Genomic DNA, 20,778 nt, shown 5'->3' with positions numbered 1-20,778 from the left:
CTCCTTATGGTTAGACTCAGGTTATACTTTTTTTTTTTTGCAGGAATGCCAAAGGAGGGATGGTTTTATTGTATTGTTGTTGCAATGTATAAGGTGGCAAATTATTTTGATTTGTTATGTAATTGATGATAGTCATTGTGACAATCTGATTGATGCAGTAGGTGCCAGCCTTCTCCACCCTTTGTTTGTAAATAATATATACCTTATGGGGAAATACATTGAGACAATGTAAAGACCTTGTTTCTTGTAAAACTTTTTCTCAGTAGTCATTGCATCCATTAATGATTCTTGCTCACTCAATTATGATTTTTGTCAAACTGTGATCTTCCAATTATATCATTATTTCTATGTTTATTACTGGGTTCTATTTACTTACATGTATCAGTATGGACACCTGGTGTCCACACAATGTGTTGTAATTATCCCATGCATTTTGACATACTATGTTCTCACTAAAATTCATTCAAAATATTTCCTAATTTCTTTTGTGATTTCTCCTTTAACCCACGAGATATTTTAAAGAATAGAGTACTTTAGATAACCTACAAACATATGTGAAATTTAGAGTTCTCTGAATGTAACTAACTTATAATTCCATTAGTGTCATATTTTAATGTGTTAGAATATATTGAGTCTTATTTGATGAACCAGCATGCAGTTTATATTTGGTCCAGTATACCAAGTACATTTGAAAAGAATGTATTTGTCTACTGCGATCACCAGCAGTCTGACAGCATATCAACACCTTTTTTGAGTGCAGATTGCTCACTTTCAGATGCCTATCATCTGCCATTTGCCTGCCTCTTGCCTGTCCATTGCCTACCTTTCACCTACCCATCACCCTCCACCCGAGGTTCACCACCCAATCGTCGGACAGCTGCCAGCAGACTGACCGCAGACCACCAGTGGAGCGCTAGCAGCCTGCTGTTGCCTGGAAGTTCTCTGTCACAGTACCTGCAGGTTTGATTACACATGGCTGCCGCCATTTTGAAACAACAGGCAGGCCTAGTAGGACCCTTGGCTGGACTGACCGAGCCCCTTCTCCAGGATCCCTCAGCCTGACAGATGACTCCTTGCCTCTGGGGCCCTCACATTGACTGACTACTCCCTGCTGCCAGGACCCCCAGACCAACTGAGTGCACCCAGCCTCCAGGATCCCACAACCACACCAAACACACCAGACCTCCAGGACCCCTGCCTGACAAACTGCACCCTGCCTCCAGGACCTCTAACTGACCACATCCACAGCCCGAGCTGCAGCTCCCCATTTGCCAACATATTTGGAAGCCAGAGTAGCCATCTTGGATAATCCTGAAAGCCATAGCTCAGATCTTTAGGTGGGGCAAATCCCATCCTGAGATGCCTGCTGGAGACTTGAAGCTCATTGTCAGGTAGCTCTCATGCATCAGGCTACTGAAGACTGGGAGGTTTGAATACTATATGACTATTATAGTGTAGATTTTCTTTCTTCACCTTATTGAATAATTTTAAGTTATTATTTCTTTACTTTTTTTGGCTCCCTTTTCCTTTTGTTTACCTGTTCCCTTAAAGTCTCTGTCTCTCTTTTTGCATTGATCACATCCAATTTCTTTTGATTACATTCTCACCCTTCCTATTATCTAGAACTTCAGTATATTCTTTTCTTATCCCATGAACAGCTACATCCTACATCCATCTGCATCCTCTTTGACCTCCATTGGAAACTGCAGATCTTATTGCAAATCTTTTTGTTATACTGAAGATAATATTTGAACACATTCTGTTTATTATGACAATTTTGTTATTGTCCTCATAGGGGCTATTTGGTCTAGGATTGCATAATGTCTGAATTGGGCACTGCTAATATTGATCTCCCCTTAACAAAAAGGTTTTGGAAACCTATGGGGCCACTATAAGCCTATAGGGGGAAATCTGCAATACCCCAGATCTGCACTGCTAGAGGGGAAGATACATGAATAACATGAAACAACAAGGGAAGAAAATGATCCAAACAAATCTAGAGTCTATATTAATAGAAATCCAACGACAGTATAGTAGAGGAAATGTCAGAAAAGGACTTCAGATTATACATGATTAAGATGATTCGTGAAGCAATGGATGAGATAAGAGAGCAAATGCAAATGCATGCAATGAATGATAATACCAATAAGCAGATGAAAGAGCAACTGCAGGAAGCAAAAGATCATTTCAACAAAGAGATGGAGATTCTCAATAAAAAAAAAATGGAAATCCTTGAAATGAAGGAAACAATAAAACAAATAAAAAACTCAATGGAAAGCATCACCAACAGACTAGACCACTTGGAAGACAGAACTTCAGACAATGAAGACAAAATATTGAATCTTCAAAATAAAGTTGCCCAAATATAGAAGATGGTAAGAAATCATGAACAGAATCTCCAAGAACTATGGGACATCTTGAAAAGACCAAATTGAAAAATTATTGGGATTGAGGAAGGCACAGAGATACAAACCAAAGGAATGAACAACCTATTCAATGAAATAATATCAAAAAATTTCCAAAACCTGAAGAATGAAATGGAAAATCAAATACAAGAGGCTTACAGAACACCAAATGCACAGAATCACAACAGATCCACACCAAGGCACATTATAATGAAAATGCCTAACATTTAAAATAAAGATAGGATTTTGAAGGCCGTGAGAGAAAAGCATCAGATTCCATATATATAGGGGGAGACCAATACAGATAGCAGCAGACTTCTCAACCCAGACTCTAAAAGCTAGAAGGGCCTGGACCAACATATTTCAAGCTCTGAAAGAACATGGTTGCCAACCAAGAATCCTATACCCAGCAAAACTAACCTTCAGATTTGAAGATGAAATAAAATCCTTCCATGATAAACAAAAGTTAAAAGAATATACAAATAGAAAGTCTGCACTACAGAATGTTCTCAACAAAATATTCCATGAGGAGGAAATGAAAAACAACAATGGCGGTCAGCAAAGGGAGGAACTACCTTAGAGAAAAACCACTCAAAGGAGAATCCAAGCCAACTTAAAAACCAAAAGTAAGCCAAATGACTGGGAATACAAATCATATCTCAATAATAACCCTGAACCTTAATGGCCTAAACTCATCAATCAAAAGACATAGACTGGTAGATTGGATTAAAAAGAAAGACCCAACAATATGCTGCCTGCAAGAGACTCATCTCATAGAAAAAGACATCCACAGACTAAAGGTGAAAGGATGGGAAAAAAACCTACCATGCACATGGACTCAGTAAAAAAGCGGGGGTTTCCATCCTTATATCAGATGGATATAAAGTGGACTTCAAGCCAAAGTTAGTCAGAAGGGATAATGAAGGACATGTCATACTGCTTAAGGGAACCATAAATCAGGAAGACATAATGATAGTAAATATTTATGCCCCAAACAATGGTGCATCCCTGTACATCAAACAAACCCTTCTCAATTTCTGGAATCAAATAGACCGCAACACAATGATTCTGGTGACTTTAACTCACTGCTGTCACCACTAGATAGATCATCCAAACAAAAACCAACCAAAGAAACCATAGAACACAATAACACAATCAATAACCTAGACTTAATAGACATATATAGAATATTCTATCCATCAACGAGCAGATACACCTTCTTCTCAGCAGCACATGGAACGTTCTCAAAAATAGATCATATGTTATGCCACAAAGCAGCCCTTAGGAAATGCAAAAAAATAGAGATACTGCCTTGTGTTCTATCAGATCATAATGGACTGAGAGTAGAAATCAAAGACAAAATAAAAAACAGAAATTACCCCAAAACCTGGAGACTAAATAATATGCTATTGAATGAAACATGGATAATAGAAAACATCAGGGAAGAGGTAAAAAAAAATTCTTAGAGGTCAATGAGAACTACAATACAACATATCAAAATCTCCGGGACACTATGAAAGCGGTACTAAGAGGAAAAATCATTGCATGGAGCTCATTCCAGAAAAGAATGAAAAGTCAACAACTAAATGACCTAACATTACAGCTCAAAGCCCTAGAAAAAGAAGAACAGAATAACAGCCAAAGTAGTAGAAGACAGGAAATAATTAAAATCAGAGCTGAAATCAATGAAATTGAAACAAAAGAAACAATTCAAAAATTTGACAAAACAAAAAGTTGGTTCTTTGAAAAAGTAAAGAAAATTGACCAACCCTTAGCCACACTAACAAAGAGGAGAGAGAAAACTCAAATTACTAAAATTGGTGATGAAAAAGGAAATATCAAACAGACACCACTGAGATACATAACATAATGAGAAGCTACTTCGAAGATCTGTATTCCAACAAAATAGAAACTACAGAAGACATTGACAAATTTCTGGAGAGATATGCTCCTCCCAAACTGAACCAGGAGGGCATACACAATTTATACAGATCAATATCAAGCAATGAAATAGATGAAGCCTTTAAAAACCTGCTATCCAAGAAAAGCCCAGGACCAGACGGATTCTCAGCTGAGTTCTACAAGACCTTCAAAGAGGAACTCATTCCAATACTTCTCAAAGTATTCCAGGAAATAGAAAAAAGAGGGTACCCTACCAAACACATTCTATGAAGCTAATACCCAAACCCTCATACCCAAACCAGGCAAAGACACATCAAGGAAAGAACATTTTAGACCAATATCCTTGATGAATATAGATGCAAAGATCCTTAACAAAATATTGGCAAGCCATATCCAGAAACATATTAAGAAAATCATGCACCACAATCAAGTGGGGTTTATCCTTGGAATGGATGGTTTAACAACCGTAAATCAATAAATGTAATCCATCATGTCAATAGACTTAAGGATAAGAATGATATGGTTGTTTTAATTGATGCAGGAAAAGCGCTCAACAAAATACAACACCCCTTCATGCTCAAAACACTAGATAAAATAGGGATAGTAGGAACATACCTGAACATTGGAAAGGCTATTTTTCCTAAGCCCATGGCCAACATCATTCTTAATGGAGACAAACTGAAAGCCCTCCCTTTAAAACCTGGAACAAGACAGGGATGTCCTCTTTCACCACTTCTATTCAACATTGTACTTGAAATACTAGCCAGAGCAATTAAACAGACTAAAGAAATTAAAGGGATACGAATAGAAAACGAGCTGTCACTATTTGCTGATGACATGATTCTCTATAGAGGATCCAAAAAACTCCTCCAGAAAACTTCTAGACCTCATAGATGAATTCAGCAAAATAGAAGGTTATAAAAGCAACATGCATACATCTAAGGCATTTTTATACATAAGCAATGAAACATCTGAAAGGGAAATGAGGAAAACAACTCCATTTGCAATAGCCTCAAAAAAAAAAAAAAAATACTTGGGCATCAATCTAACCAAAGAGGTAAAAGATCTCTACCAATGAAAACTATAAAACATTGAAGAAAGAAATTGAGGGAGACCTTAGAAGATGGAAAGATCTCCCATGTTCTTGGATAGGCAAGAATTAATATTGTCAAAATGGCCATACTACCAAAAGTGCTATACAGATTCAATGCAATTCCAATTAAAATCCCAATGATGTACCTCGCAGAAATAGAGCAAGCATCTGGAAGAATAAGAAACCCACAATAGCTAAAGCAATCCTTAGCAGGAGGAGTGAAGGAGGGGGTATTGCAATACCAGAACTTCAACTATACTACAAAACAGCAACAAAAACAAAACAAAAACAGCATGGTATTGGCACCAAAATAGACAGGTAGATCAATGGTACAGAATAGAGGACACAGACACAAACTCAAATAAATACAGTTTTCTCATATTAGACAAAGGTGCCAAAAATATGCAATGGAGAAAAGATAGCCTGTTCAACAAATGGTGCTGGGCAAACTGGAAATGCTTATGCAGCAAAATGAAACTAAACCCCTATCTCTCACCGTACACAAAAATCAACTCAAAATGGATCGGAGACCCTGCATCTTATAGAAGAAAAAAGTAGGTCCAAATCTTCAACATGTTGGCTTAGGATCAGACTTCCTCAACAGGACTCCCATAGAATCAGAAATAAAAGCAAGAATCAATAACTGGGATATATTCAAACTAAAAAGCATTCTCTCAGCAAAGGAAACTATCAGAAATATGAAAAGTAAACCTACAGAGTGGGAGAAAATCTTTGTCACACATACTTCAGAGACAGCACTAATTTCCAGAATCTATAAAGAACTCAAAAACTCTACACCAAGAATACAAATAGCCCAATCAACAAATGGGCTAAGGAAATGAACAGACACTTCACAGAAGATCTACAAGCAATCAACAGATACATTGAAAAAATGTTCAACATCTCTAGTAGTAAGAGAAATGCAAATCAAAACTACACTAAGATTCCATCTCACCCCAATTAGAATGGCAATTATCAAGAATACAAGCAACAACAGGTGTTGGTGAGGATGTGGAGAAAAGGGTACACTCATACATTGCTGGTGGGTTTGCAAATTAGTGCAGCCACTCTGGAAAGCAGTGTGGAGATTCCTTAGAAAACTGGGAATGGAACCACCATTTGACCCAGATATCCCACTCCTCAGCCTATACCCAAAGGACTTAAAATCAGCATACTACAGAGATACAGCCACATCAATGTTCATAGCTGCTCAATTCACAATAGCCATATTGTGGAATCAACCTAGATGTCCTTCAATTGATGAATGGATATATAAACTGTGATATATATATATATACACACACAATGGAATATTACTCAGCTATAAAGAATAATAAAACCATGGCATTTGCAGACAAATGGATGAAATTGGAGAATATCATGCTAAGTGAGATAAGCCAATCTCAAAAAACCAAAGGACGAATGATCTCGCTGATAAGCGGATGATGACACATAATGGGGGATGGAAGGGGGACAAGAATGGAGGAAGGAGACTGTATAGAGGGAAAAGAGGGGTGGGGGAAGGAAAAAATAACAGAATGAATCAAACACAATTACCCCATGTAAATGTATGCAGTTACTCCATGTACAAACAGAAACAACATGCATCCAGTTTGTTTACAATAATAATAAATTTAAAAAAGAATGTGTATTCTGTAGTTGTTGGATCTAGCTTTAAACAATATCATTCAGTTCCAGTTTGTTCACATACCATATATATTCACTTGTTCTATGATTTAATACAGTTATTTTTGGTTTGTCAGCTTTTGCTTCATGTGTTTTAAACTCAACTGATATATAAACATTTAGTGTTGTTTTGACTTATTGCTGAACTTTTATCATTATAAAAATCTATCTCTAATACTTCAGTTGTTTTGAAGTTTACTTTGTCTTAGTCTTTGTGTGATAGTATCTTTTTACACTTTTTTACTTTCAATTTGTTTCATAATAGTTTTTTCCCTTATACACTAAATACATCTTTTTATCCACTCTGAAATTCTGACTTTAAAAATTTAATGTCTAATTTTTAATTGGCATATCTAGTCAATTGGAATTTAATGTAATTATTTGTATGTCTGAGCTTAAAATCTTACAATTTGTCCTCTTTTCCTGCCTTCCTTTTGCTTGAACATTTTAAAACTCTTTAAATTTCCACTATTAGATACACGTCTATTTAAATAATATGCAGTCTTAACATATCACAGTCTATTCAGAATTAGTATTGTACCACTTCAGGTAAAAGGTTCAACCCTGATAACAGTATAATTCATTTATTCTCTCCTGAAGTGTTACTTTCTTTGATTTCATGTCTATAACAGTTATTATCTTTGTTTTAAACAATTATCTTTTTTAAATGTATATCTCTAAAACCTAGTCTTTTTCAAAATTGACACACACAAACTATAAATATTTATAGGATACCATGTGATGTTTTGATACATACATATATTATGTAATGTTCAAATCAGGATAATCATACTGTCTCAAACATTTAAAATTTCCTTGTGGCAATTATCATTTGAAGATATTTTTAAGATTAGGAGAAAAGACAATATTAATCTTCAAGTTGACCATTTTCAGGACTCATTTCTCTCTGTAGATACAAATTTTCATCCAGTATCATTTTTGTTATACAAGAAAAAAACTTCAACTTCTCTTGTAGTGCAGATCTGCTAGTGCTGAGGTGTCTCATCTTTAATTTATTTAAAAGTGTTCTTCTAGTTCCATTTAAGAATTATTTTCACTGAATATACTCTTTTGTGTTAGGAGCTTAATCTCTTCAGCAAGTCAGAAATGTTCCATTATCTTTTAGTATCAGTTTGATTTAATGTGAGAAATAATTCATTTTAATTGTTGGTACTTTTGTGTAATTTTTTTCTTTTCTAGGTATTTTTAATATTTTCTTTGTCTTCAGTTTCCAGTAATCTATGTTTTGCCATGATGTGATGTGCCTACATGCTGCTTTCTTATATTTGGAGTCAACTGAGTTTCTCCAAAATGTCAAAATGTTTACTAAGCTTCAATTCATATATTTTAGAATATTCGGCTTGATTCCACAAGTCACTGAGACTGTTCATTTCTTGTAGGATCTTCCCTTTCTTTTCTTCAGATTGATTTCTATTGGTCTCTTTTCAAATTCACTGGCACTTTTATTACAAAGTGTCTATAAGCCCATCTGGTTGATTTTTCATTTCAAATTTGTATTTCTCCACCAAATTTGAAATAAAATTCTAGAATTATATTTGTTTTTCTTTTTACATATAACGTCTATGTTTTTTTTCTGAGAATCCCTATCTACTCAATTGTTATGTTCATCTTAAAATCTTGAGCATCATTGTAACAATTGCTCCAAATTTCTTACTTGATCATTTCATCATTAGTGTCACCTGAGGGGCCATTACTGTTAGCTCCTTTTATATTCCTTAGGGAGCGTAATTTTCTACTTTATGTGCCTAGCAATGTTCAATTGTATGCTAGACATTGTGAGTGCTACACTGAAAAGAGTCTGGATTATATCTTTTTTTAATGGGCATTGAATTTTTTTCTATCAGGGCATTAAATTAGTGGTGAATCCTTTTGATCCTGCCTTATTTTACAATTTTTAAAGGCAGATCAATTTCAGTTTTGTACATGGTCTTAGGATATGGTCCTTATTCTGAAAGCATTTCTGGCATTTCATATAAATGCCTAATATGGTTGCTGCAGTTTTCTCGAGTCAGAATTCTGCTCTCTCTCAGGACTATGAAATCTTCAGTATCTCTATTCAGCGCTCACTCTCACATAAGTGGTTTTCTCCTAGGCTTTATCTAAATGTGGTCTAGCATTTTGGGTCCATCAAGGACCCAAAGGAATCTACTATAAAGACTAATGGGTCTCTCTTCTTCTCCTTTCTGGTATCCCACAAACTAGATTCCCATCATTCTTGAATTCTGAACACTGATCTCTGTTTGTTTTAGTTGAGTGACATCATTGCTTTCTGCTTTGTAAATCATATACATGACTTGCCTGTAGTCTCCACAGTGTGTACTTCCCATACACACACAGTTTTTTTTTTTGAGAAATATCATCCTGCACTGTTTATTGCCTGTGCCAAAATAGAGTTGCTTAATGTATTTTGCCTATTTTATAGCAGCTTACAGTGGGAGGACAAGTCTGAAACTAATTTGTCCATTAGCTGGACCTGGTAGATTCCCCTTCCCTCACCAGTGATATTTTAAAAGCAGTTTAGTCATTATTAATTATGCAATCATTTCTTTTTTATTGGGTTTTAAGAGAGAAACAACTTTTGAACCATAGGGATCAATGAGAAATTGAAACTTCGCTAAAGAACAGCAGCTTGGACAAACATTTTAAAAAGTGTTATACTTCTCTAGTTTACATAACACTCTTAAGATCCAATTCTTTAGTACACCTCCCAAGATACACGAATGCACAAAGATCAAACTCATAGTCCCAGAAGATTTATCCCTATAATGTCTGGTATAAGCCACATCTACCTCAAAGAAAATCAGGCATAAATATATGAAACTAATCTTCCCTAAAGCCAGGAGTGTAGGAATAGGGATATAGGCAATTAGTGATAATTTACTTCTTTCTTTTTTATTGTTGCACTATTATATGGACATCTTATCCTTAATTTGGGTAAGTCATACTACCAATAAACTGGGGTGCTATAAATCATTAAAGCTACATAAAATATCAATCTGTAATAAATAGTCTTACTGAAATATTTGTGTAATTTCAGTGTAAAAGAAAGGAAAACAATAGATTTCTTGGACTTTTGAGGTGGTCAAGTAAAAACATCACTAAGCTTTAGGGAAAGTTCATATCATTAGTTTTCATAACAATGAACTTTGGTATAATTGGAAATGGCATGAATTGTAGAGTCAAACACATATGGGTCTGAATCACAGCTTTGCATAGTTTTTGCTTACTTTTCCTTATAGTCAGTTTTGTCAACTATAAAATGGATATAATAATCCTACTGGTTAGAATTACTAGTGAGAATTAAATAAAATAATTTAAATAAAGCCTCTGGTATGTAATAGATGACAATTAAAAAGAATGAACTTTGGTATAATTGGAAATGGCATGAATTGTAGAGTCAAACACACCTGGGTCTGAATCACAGCTTTGAATAGTTTTTGCTTTGTTTAGCTCCTTTAATTGTAGGAGATATAGTGATTTTGTTGCTGATAACCATGAAGTACTTGGCATGGCATTTAGTAAGACGGTCTATAAAATTAAGCAGGTATAAATACAAATATCTATTATTAAGAGAAAAGACATGCATTATTAAAAGAGTAAAACAATTCTTAAATTTCTAGAAGAGCCAAAATTTTATTTTCTTTACATTGGGGTTTTCCTCTAGTACTTTTTCTATAATTGAGTGATAAACCTGAATATATGGAATATTTTACATTTAATTTGATTCATTTTGAAAATAAAACTGATGATATAACATGCCTAAAAGCTGAATTTGTGACATTTAAAGCTTGTAGTGATTATGAGTTCAAACATAATAGCATACTTCAGGGAGTTACCCAGAATGAGAAAGAAGCTAATGCCAAGTTTAACTCCTCACTCACTTCCCAAAACCATACTGCAGAATGTTTGGTTCCAATTACATTAGATAAGGTTATACTCCTGTTAAAAGCAACTATGAAATCTGGATGATTATTTTTTTCTTACTCACTGCTAAAGCAGTGATTATTTGGGGGACCAAGACACTGGAAAGAAGTGAAGCCCAGAAAGATAAGCTTGACATTTGGTTCTGCTTTTCCTTTCCAAAACATTTGCAAACTTAGAATTGGTGGCCAAGTGGACTTGAAAGTTCACAGAAAGTAGTGAGTGAGATGCTAAGAAAATGTATAGAACTTTAACTAGACTCACTGGGCTATAGGTATGGGGGTATACATTAGGGCCTATTGATGAGTAAGGGTTTTATCAGGTACTCCTAAGGGGCTACACTTTTGAAATAAGTATAAAAAAAAAAAAAACAGCTCTGAGACTGAAACTCAACTTCAAACAAACAATCTCAGAATAAATTAAGGTGGTCTAAACTTTACCCTAACTACCTGCCAAAAGGAAAAGTAAATTCTTCCTGGAGAAAGAATTGTAAACAGTCTCAAATTGTCCCTGTTTTTCTAATGTTATATTCAACATTCAACTAAAAACAAACAAACAATAAAAACTGTGTACAGAAATAAAACCAAATGATCAAAGAAAATACCAAAACTAACAAGGAATGAAAGGCATAAATGCAAAAATATAAAGTTATAGCAGGAGGCAAGGCAGAGGAGGATTGTGAGAAGATGGAAGAGTAGGAAGCACCAGGAAACTGTCTCTCAATCTAGGTAACAACTACAATGGCAGGATCTGTCTGATAACATATCTGAGAATTCTGGAGTCTATGGGAGGTATGAAAGTTCCAGGTAATTGTTTAATAAAAGGTGAATTTCAGTTCTTGCAAACTAGCAGCTACCCAGAGCAGTTCACTGCCAACTGACTGGTGGACTAAAAGTACTCTGACCCTCCAAACCCAGGAATCTGTACTCTTATTATGAATTGACGTAGGGGGCCATTGATGTACTCATCTCATTGGGGACAGCCCCTCTGGACTGAAGTGACTGCCAGAAGATTTAAAGGGCTGGCACCCTCATCTCTTTCCTTCATTTTTCTCTTGTAAATCAAACATTAAAAACTAGGACTCTCAAAAGCAACTGCATATAGGAGAAAATTATAAAATGGCCACATATACCAAGTGAATAAATGGCACAGATTTAGAAAAAACCTGAGAAGACCTTAATTTTGTACATTATTATGATCTTTGACATACAGCCTAAAACATTTTTATACATAAATTAAAATAATAACAAAATAGCAAATCCTGGATTACCAGAGTTATCACATTATGAGATTCAAATGCCCAGTTTTCAACCACAAAAATATCAACTAAGCACATAAGACAATAATACAGGAAATCAAAGAGATAAAAGCTATCAGACAGGCTAGAGATGTAGCTCTATAGTAGAGCACTTGCTTAGCATATATGAGACCTTGGGTTCATTCTTTGCACTACAAAGAAGAAAAAAAAAAGGCATCTATAAGATATATGGAGAACAAAAAAATGGATATTCCTTCTTACCAGAAATTACTTTAAATATAAATAGGTTAAACTTCCAATCAAAACAGATAAAGATTAAAACACATGATCCAACTATATACAATCTCCAAGAGATTCCACTCACTATAGATCCAAAGACACAAATAGTCTAAAAAATAGTAACCCTAACAAGCAGGTATGCTTATACAAATATCAGACAAAAAAGACTTTACATTTTAAAAGGTTATAAAGGATAAAAAAGCACATTCTATGTTAATTAAAAAAAATCAATGCAGCAAAAGGTATAATAACATTTATCTAATAATCAAAATACTTCAGTCAGAAACTTGCAGAATTCAAGGAGATATGGTTCTGCAATAATAAAGATATCAATATCCTGCTCCAAATTATTGCCAGAATAACCAGTTAAAAAGTAAGAAAGAACACTTAACCCAGTAAACAAATTAGATCTAACAGACATATACAGAACACTCTGTCCAATATCAAAAAATATCTTCTTCTTCTTTTTTTAAATATTTTTTTAGATGTTGATGGACACTTATTCTATTCATTTATTTACATGTGGTGCTGAGAATCGAACCCAGTGCCTCACACAAGCCAGGCAAGCACTCTACCACTGAGCCACAACTCCAGGCCCATCTAATTCTTCTTAAGTACATGATACAGCTTTCACAATATATGTTAGGCCACAAACTAAATTTAGATAGGATTAAAAAGACAGATATAATATAAAGCATCTTCTCCTACCACAACAGGATAAAGTTATAAATCAGTAACAGAGGTTAAACCAGAAAATTCACAAATCTATTGAAATTAAAAACTCAATCGCCAATCAAGGGATCAAGGAAGACATCACAAGACAAATTAGAAAACACTGGAGAAATACGGAGGTGAACACTCTACAATCCCAAAACATAGGATATAGTGAAAGGAGCACTGTGGGTGAAAGTTACAAATGCTCACTTTAAAAAGAAAGAAAGATCTCAAATCAATAGCCTGACTTCACATAGACAAAAGAACAGCAATCTGAACCCAAAGTCAGAGAAGGAAGAAATTAACAAGAATTAAAGCAGAGATGAACAAAATAGAGATCAAAGATACCAAATGTTGGTTATTTTTAAAAATCAATGAGATCAACAAAAATTAACCAAGAAAAACAGGGAGAAGACTAAAATTGTAAAAATTGGGATATTATTACTACTAATTCCACAGAAAATAAAAGGATTATTGGAGTATTATAAACAACTTGTGTGCCAACAGACAGGAGAACTTATGTGAAAAGGACAAACTGCTGGAAACAAAGTCTACTAAAACTAAGTCAAGAAACAAAATCTGGACAGACCTGGAAGTGGTAAGAGATTGAAACAATAATCAAAAACCAGACAAAGAAAAAGACTCCAACTAATGGCTCTGCTGGTGAAATATACCAAACATTTAAAGAAAAACTAATGCCAATCCTCCTCAAATCATCCCAAAAACTTGAAGAGGAGACCTATCCTAGCTCATTCTTTAAGGCCAGAATTACCCTAATACCAAAGCTAGACAAAAACACAAGAGAACTACAGACCATTATCTCTTTATCAACATTGATACAAAAATGTTCAACAAAAATAATAGTAAACTGAGTTCTGCAGCATAATGAAAAGAGTATGCACCATGTCTAAGTGGAATTCATTCCTGGAATGCAAGGATAGATGAACATATCAACATTGATCAGTATAATAAACCACATAAACAGAAGGAAGGGTAGAAAACTACATAATTGTCTCAATTGAGGTAGAAGAAATATTGGACAAAATTTACCACTTTTTCATGACAAAAACTATTAGCAAATTTGGATTGAAAGAAACTACTTCCACATAATGTGTAAAAGCTATACATGAAAACCCCACAGTGAACATCATACTTTATGGTGCAAAACTCATAGTTTTTCCCCTAAGATCAGGGACAAATCAGCATGTCCACTTCTATGCTTTATTCAACATGGTACTAGAAAGTTCTAGTCAGAATTATTAAGCAAGAAAAATAAGAGACATCCAAGTTGTAAAGAAGAACTAAAACTGTTTGCAGATATGCTCTTAGACATTAAAAACACAATTCCACATCAACTTTTTTGTCATGTTATATGTCTTAAACCTCTTTATCTCTGATAGACATTAATGCAAAAAAGCACTATGTTCAGGTTAACTGATATTTCCTTTTTGGAGACCTCCTTGATATTATTTTGTCCTTAAGATATATCATAAGCATAGAAAATCATTTTTAAGTAGGGATAATCCTGTTTATGTTACACACTTTTTATTTTCAAAAAAGAGATAAGAATTCATAGAATATAGGCTACAGGCCTCTGGATGAATGAAATTTGTTTTTTCACTTGTATCTATTTATTTTTATTTAAAAATAAATAAAATAATAAAAACTAAAGTACATATTAATTATACAGAACAATGGGTTTTTTTGTGGCATATTCATATATGCATATATTTTGATCATTTCCACCCCCATGAAATTCAAATTGTGAGAATCAAACTATAAAAAAATAATAAATGTTTTTAGACAATTTGAATCCAAAGCCTCAATGCTCTATCTTTTGAGCATTCTTAAAGAAGATATTGGACAGTAAACAAAGTTTTATATGGAAAATAAGGATTCAGCACTCTGAATAATAACTGTTCATTTCTACAAATCAAAAGGACAGTAAGGGCTGGGGTTGTGGCTCAGTGGTAGAGTGCTTGCCTTGCATGTGTGAGGTACTGGGTTTGATCCTCAGCATCACATAAAAATAAATAAAAAATAAAGGTACATAGACAACTAAAAATATTTTTTTCTTTTTATATAGTATATATTTTATTAGTTTGTACTAATACATTCTCATATTACAAAGGCAATTTAGTGGAAAAATCTTCCTTTTGATATTTGAATCTTCTGAACACAAACAGAATGAACTTTGGACTTTGTTAAACTTTAAACTTTGAACTTTTGTTAAAAAACAAAACAAAACAAAACACCCTCACTTGGATATCACGAAAAAAGACAAGTTAAACAAAATTTTTCTTTTTTTTACAAGTGGACTTTGAAGTGGACCTAATTTTGTTTTCTTTTTAAAAGTTTCCAAAGACAAAAGCAGCTTAAAATCTAACTACAATGAATTAAAAAAAAAATATTTACTAAAACTACTGGTCTCCGGCACCATTTTCTGCTTTCTGCTGCTTTGATGCAGGCTCTTCTTTGTTTCTTCTCTTGCTCTTTTCACTGTTCCTGCTGCACCATTTTCATCACGGTCTTCATCATTATTAAATTTCATTTTCTTGCCCTGAAACTGGACTTTTCCTTTAGACCCAGGCTGGGCAGCTTTATTACCCTTTTCTTTTCCTTTAAATCTGTGACCTTTTGACTTCCATTTGTTTAGGGATTCTTGTTGGTCTTTCATGATTTTTTTCAAAGCTGCCTTTTCCACCTCTCCTTCTAGTACTTGCCAAGTCACTTCATTGTTCCTTAATTGTAGATTACCATTGTTTGCATCTTTGGCTTTATCCAGTGCTTCCTTGACTTTTTCTTTAAAAAGAATAAATCCCTCTTTTGCTTCTCTAACAAAGTCTATCCATTTTATTTCACCATGATTTGAAAAAAGGATATGCAGATCTTCTCTACAGGTCTGATCATCCAAGTCACCTGAAAAATTCAGCAAACATCAGATCTTTTCTTCTAGAGATTTCATTTCAGCATTTTCTGCTAACTTTTGTTTTTCTTCTTGCTCTTGCTTAGCTCTTAACTTAGCTTCCACTTTATTTTGCTTTCTTTCTTCATTTTTCTTTGCAAAGTAATCTTCCTTAAAAAGTATTAGCAAATCTCTGTCTTTGTACTTTGGGCCAGGGTTCTCTACAAACTTCTTAGCAGAGTCAACGCTATCAAACACAGCAAATATTGATCCCTTAAATGCTTTGTGCAATGTCCTTCTCATCTGAATATTCAGTACCTGACATTTATCTTCTAGCCATTCTTTTATGTCATCAAGGGTTGCATCAGTTGGAAAGCTTTTAATATAAACAGATCTGGTTTTTACATTATTTTTATACTCATCAGTCACTTCTGAGAGGGGTTTGCTTCGAGATCTTCTGGTTTTAGTTTTTTCTTCACTGATTTCCATAAGTTCTGCCTTAGATTTACTCAATGCTTCCACAATTACATTTAAGTCTGTTGTTAGGTGGTTTAACTTGTTGAATTTTATCATTATTTCCAAGGATACCGAGACGTCGTCCAACTTGATCTGTTCCTTTAAAAATTTGTCTCGTGCCAAATTGAAGTCTCCAAAATAATACTCAATTTGATGACAGACTTTGGCCTTCAGAGCAGCCATTTTTTCATTATCACCATTTTCAGCCATTGTGGCTATCTTTAAGGTCCAGGCCCCACAAGTGCACCACAAGCTCACTAACAACAACCTAACGTCTCCACTTTGCAGCACTGTCTTAAAAAATATTTTTAAAAAAGGAAAGTAAAACTGTCCTTTCCTTTTTGATATTTTATCTTCTACAACATAAAAATCCTATGGACGATAGGGTAGGGTTAGTTTTGCCCATCAGCATTCTATTTGGATTAAGGAAATTTGAGCTAACATGGAGACTTTATATTGATACTTGAAGACTAAACAAACTAAATGCTAAAAGAGGTCTAATTTGAAAAAAAAAGTTTAGTAGCTTGATGTTTACATTTATTAATTATTAATAAAATCAGAATCACAGAACAATATAGTACCTTAACAGAGAAATTCTTCCAGACACCAAACATTTAAGTACCACTGAGTTGTTATCTTGGCCAGAAAAAAAAAATCAGGACTATAGACATGAAAAAAATTAGGAACATTTAGCTTTATTGGGATGAATAATCAGCAAAGGTGAGAGGGCAGAAATAAGAAAGGAAAGTAAATGAAGTCAGAAAACCGAAAACGTGTTATAATTTCTAATATTGTGATATCAACCTGTGTAGATTTTAATAAAAATAATAAACCTTCCTTCAGTATACTAATATTAGTATTTTGCTGGCTCATTAGACATAACAAAGTACGAATGACAAATGTCAGAATATCCACACTTTTGAAATTGAAAAGATTTTTGTTTTCATGATCAACGAAAATACAGTGTAACTGAATGATGTAAATTTAGAATTTAATTATCAAACTCAATACAAGTAAGCTAATGTGATGAACCCGTAGAAACATAAAAAATGAAAGCTAGCCAGGCATGGCAGTGCACACCTGTAACCTCAGCAACTCAAGACCAGACTTAACTGTTTAACAAGGACCTGAGCATCTTAGACTCTGTCTCAAAACAAAAAGTTTTAAAAATGACTGGGGATGTAGCTCAGGGGTAAAGTGCCCCTGGTTAAATCGGCAGTACCAAAACAAACAAAACAAAAAGAGCATAAAAGCTTAAACTACAAAATGTCTTCATAGTACAAAAGAGTCACATAAAAGAGCCTTCCAGAATTTTTTCTTCTTTTCAAGAAGCTTTTGCTCTCTTGTTTCTTTGATAACAATGGAATTGCTGTCAGGTAGAATATGCTTTGAAATCAGGAAAAGATTTGTTCACCTGACCTAACTGTGGCACAAGATCTTCCAAAACAAGAAGAATCTGTTACAAAGCACAAAGATCTGGAAGAAATCCTAGCCATTTTTACTGTTTTGTATTAATAAATGAAAGAATTCCATTATATGTGAATTTATAACTTCTTAGATGTATTTTATACTATAGTTACTTTAAAAATACCTGTGAGAAAACTACCCTAAGATTCCACCTCACCCCAATTAGAATGGCGATTATCAAGAATACTAGCAACAATAGGTGTTGGTGAGGATGTGGGTAAAAGGTACACTCATACATTGCTGGTGGGTTTGCAAATTAGTGCAGCCACTCTGGAAAGCAGTGTGGAGATTCCTTAGAAAACTTGGAATGGAACCACCATTTGACCCAGCTATCCCACTCTTTGGCCTATACCCAAAGGACTTAAAATCAGCATACTACAGAGATACAGCCACAACAATGTTCATAGCTGCTCAATTCACAATAGCCAGATTTTGGAACCAACCTAGATGCCCCTCAATTGATGAATGGATTAAAAAAAAAAAAAACTGTGGTGTATATATACAATGGAATATTACTCAGCCATAAAGAATTATAAAATTATGGCATTTGCAGGCAAATGGATGCAGTTGGAAAATATCATGCTAAGTGAGATAAGCCAATCTCAAAACACCAAAGGATGAATGAGCTCACTGATAAGCGGATGATGACACATATAGGGGGTGTAAAGGGGGCAAGAATGGAGGAAGGAGGGACTCTATAGAGAATAAGAGAGGTGGGAGGGGTGGGGGGGAGAAAAAAATAACAGAATGAATCAAAACTATTACCCTAGGTAAATGTATGATTACACAAATGGTATGCCTCTACTTCATGTACAAACAGAGAAACAAGATGTATCCCATTTGTTTACAATAAAAATGAATTTAAAAAAACCAAAATGTATATATACACAATGGAATATTAGTCAGCAAAAAAAATACCTGTGAGAACATTTATAATTTGTTACTTTTCACTAAAACCTATGAGACATACTGAGGACATTCACAGTCTATGACTTTTTTTTTTCTGTATCCTGTATTCTGTAGCTGTACACCACTTTTTCAGAGAATGGATTAGAAAGACATTTAAGCTCATTATATAGATTATATTGTACCTCACATCAAGGTACATGAGGAGAAAAATTCAAGAACTATAAATTCATAGAATACATAAAAGATCCTTTGGACCCTGGTAAGGAAAATGTCAACAAGTCAAAAGATACTAGATGGCTATTGGCTATTGGCCAGTATCAGGAAGGCAAAGCTGCTAACAAAGATGGAATGACGCTTTCCCACCATGTGTCTAAAGCTGCAAATGACACTAATCCTTTTTAATGGTCACAAAAGCTAACAACTTAGCCTTAGAATTGAAGGCACAAAATCATCTCATAAACAGGTCTCACACACCCATGTCAACAGCTAGTAGAAATGCCTTTTCAAATCTCTGGTAATTATAAGGAAGAAAATAAAGGTGTGTTAGTTGTGAACAAAATGGTCATTATGAAAGAGCAATATAAATGTTTTCTAAATTTTTAAAACACATATTACTTTTCTGCACTTTTCTATAATCATAATTTTCCTGAAGTAAAATTTTGATAATTTCCTTTGTGAAAGTTTAATTCTAGGCAAATATATATATGAGAAAAACTTACAGTTTAATTGAGTTATTTCCACAGAATGTTTAAGATCTAGAAAAAAAAGTATGTCATAAATGCATACATTGCACAGGTTTTTGGAATGAAAGGTGGTCTTTATTTTGTCTAAGTCCTAAAATTCATATAGATAGAACTGTCAGTTTATTGACTGTAGGAACAAGCAGGCACGTAAGTTATTTTCTGTTCTCTATTTTATATTGTAAAATACAGAGTAGAAAAGATAATGAGATTTCAAGTAAAATAACAAGTATTGAGTAGTGATTATTATTAATAGATTACATATATTTTCTTAGTTGAATAACTAAAATTCAAATAAATAAGACTTGCTAATAATAAGACTTGCTGTATATGAGCCATTAATTCCAAAACCTGAAACAAGGGTAAAATTTCCATATTGTATTTGATGACTGTTATCCCATCTCCTCCTTTTTCATTCTTTCCAGTACCTCCAGTACTTGCCTGAATGCTGCTCCATGTTCAAGTTTATGAAGAAATTACTTTTATTTTTGTGTATGAAGAGTATTTTATACCAGGAAGTTTATTGATTTATTATGAACTCAGGGGAGGTGAAATTTGGCAAGGAAGAGGTCAGAGAATCAGCCAGCAGTGCTACTTGGTCATGCCTTCCCTGCCATTTTGCACTGACCTACTCTACTGTAACTCTTCTGGCAACAGTAATCATACTCCTTCAAATGATTAGACTTACACATAAGTTCTCACCTTATATACTCTTTGGTCAAATCTAATCCCATAAACCACCCCTCTACTTCCTTGGCTTTCCCATTTCTTCGATGAAATCTTCTTAGTCTTCATTTCTAGTTCAAATTTCTCTACCTCCCATTGAAGTTGGTGTTCTATGGTTGTCCTAATTTCTACACACTCCAATCTCCTCAAAAGTCTGATCACTACCATGACAATGAAAACCAATTATATCAATGACTCTCAAAACTGTATCTCTAGGATGCATCACTTTCTTGAGC

General features: G+C 34.2%; 1 protein-coding gene, 1 long non-coding RNA gene and 1 pseudogene across 3 annotated transcripts in view; 1 reads left to right on the top strand and 2 right to left on the bottom strand.

Annotated features, from left to right (window-relative positions):
- Window positions 1-20,778, top strand: part of LOC306661376 (voltage-dependent L-type calcium channel subunit alpha-1C-like) — a 448,729-nt gene that overhangs the window by 157,267 nt on the left and 270,684 nt on the right. The window lies entirely within an intron of this gene.
- LOC306661381 overlaps window positions 1-20,778 on the bottom strand; it is a 448,014-nt gene that overhangs the window by 210,104 nt on the left and 217,132 nt on the right. The gene's annotated exons all lie outside the window — the stretch shown is intronic.
- On the bottom strand, window positions 15,700-16,973 carry LOC306663050 (lupus La protein homolog; annotated as a pseudogene). The gene has a single exon. The product of its transcript is annotated as a lupus La protein homolog (transcript).

The sequence above is a fragment of the Sciurus vulgaris genome, assembly GCF_902686455.1.
Source record: "Sciurus vulgaris genome assembly, chromosome: 5".
Taxonomy (NCBI): Eukaryota; Metazoa; Chordata; class Mammalia; order Rodentia; family Sciuridae; genus Sciurus; species Sciurus vulgaris.
The sequence above is the reverse complement of the archived record's forward strand: the minus strand, read 5'-3'. Positions and strand labels throughout refer to the sequence as shown.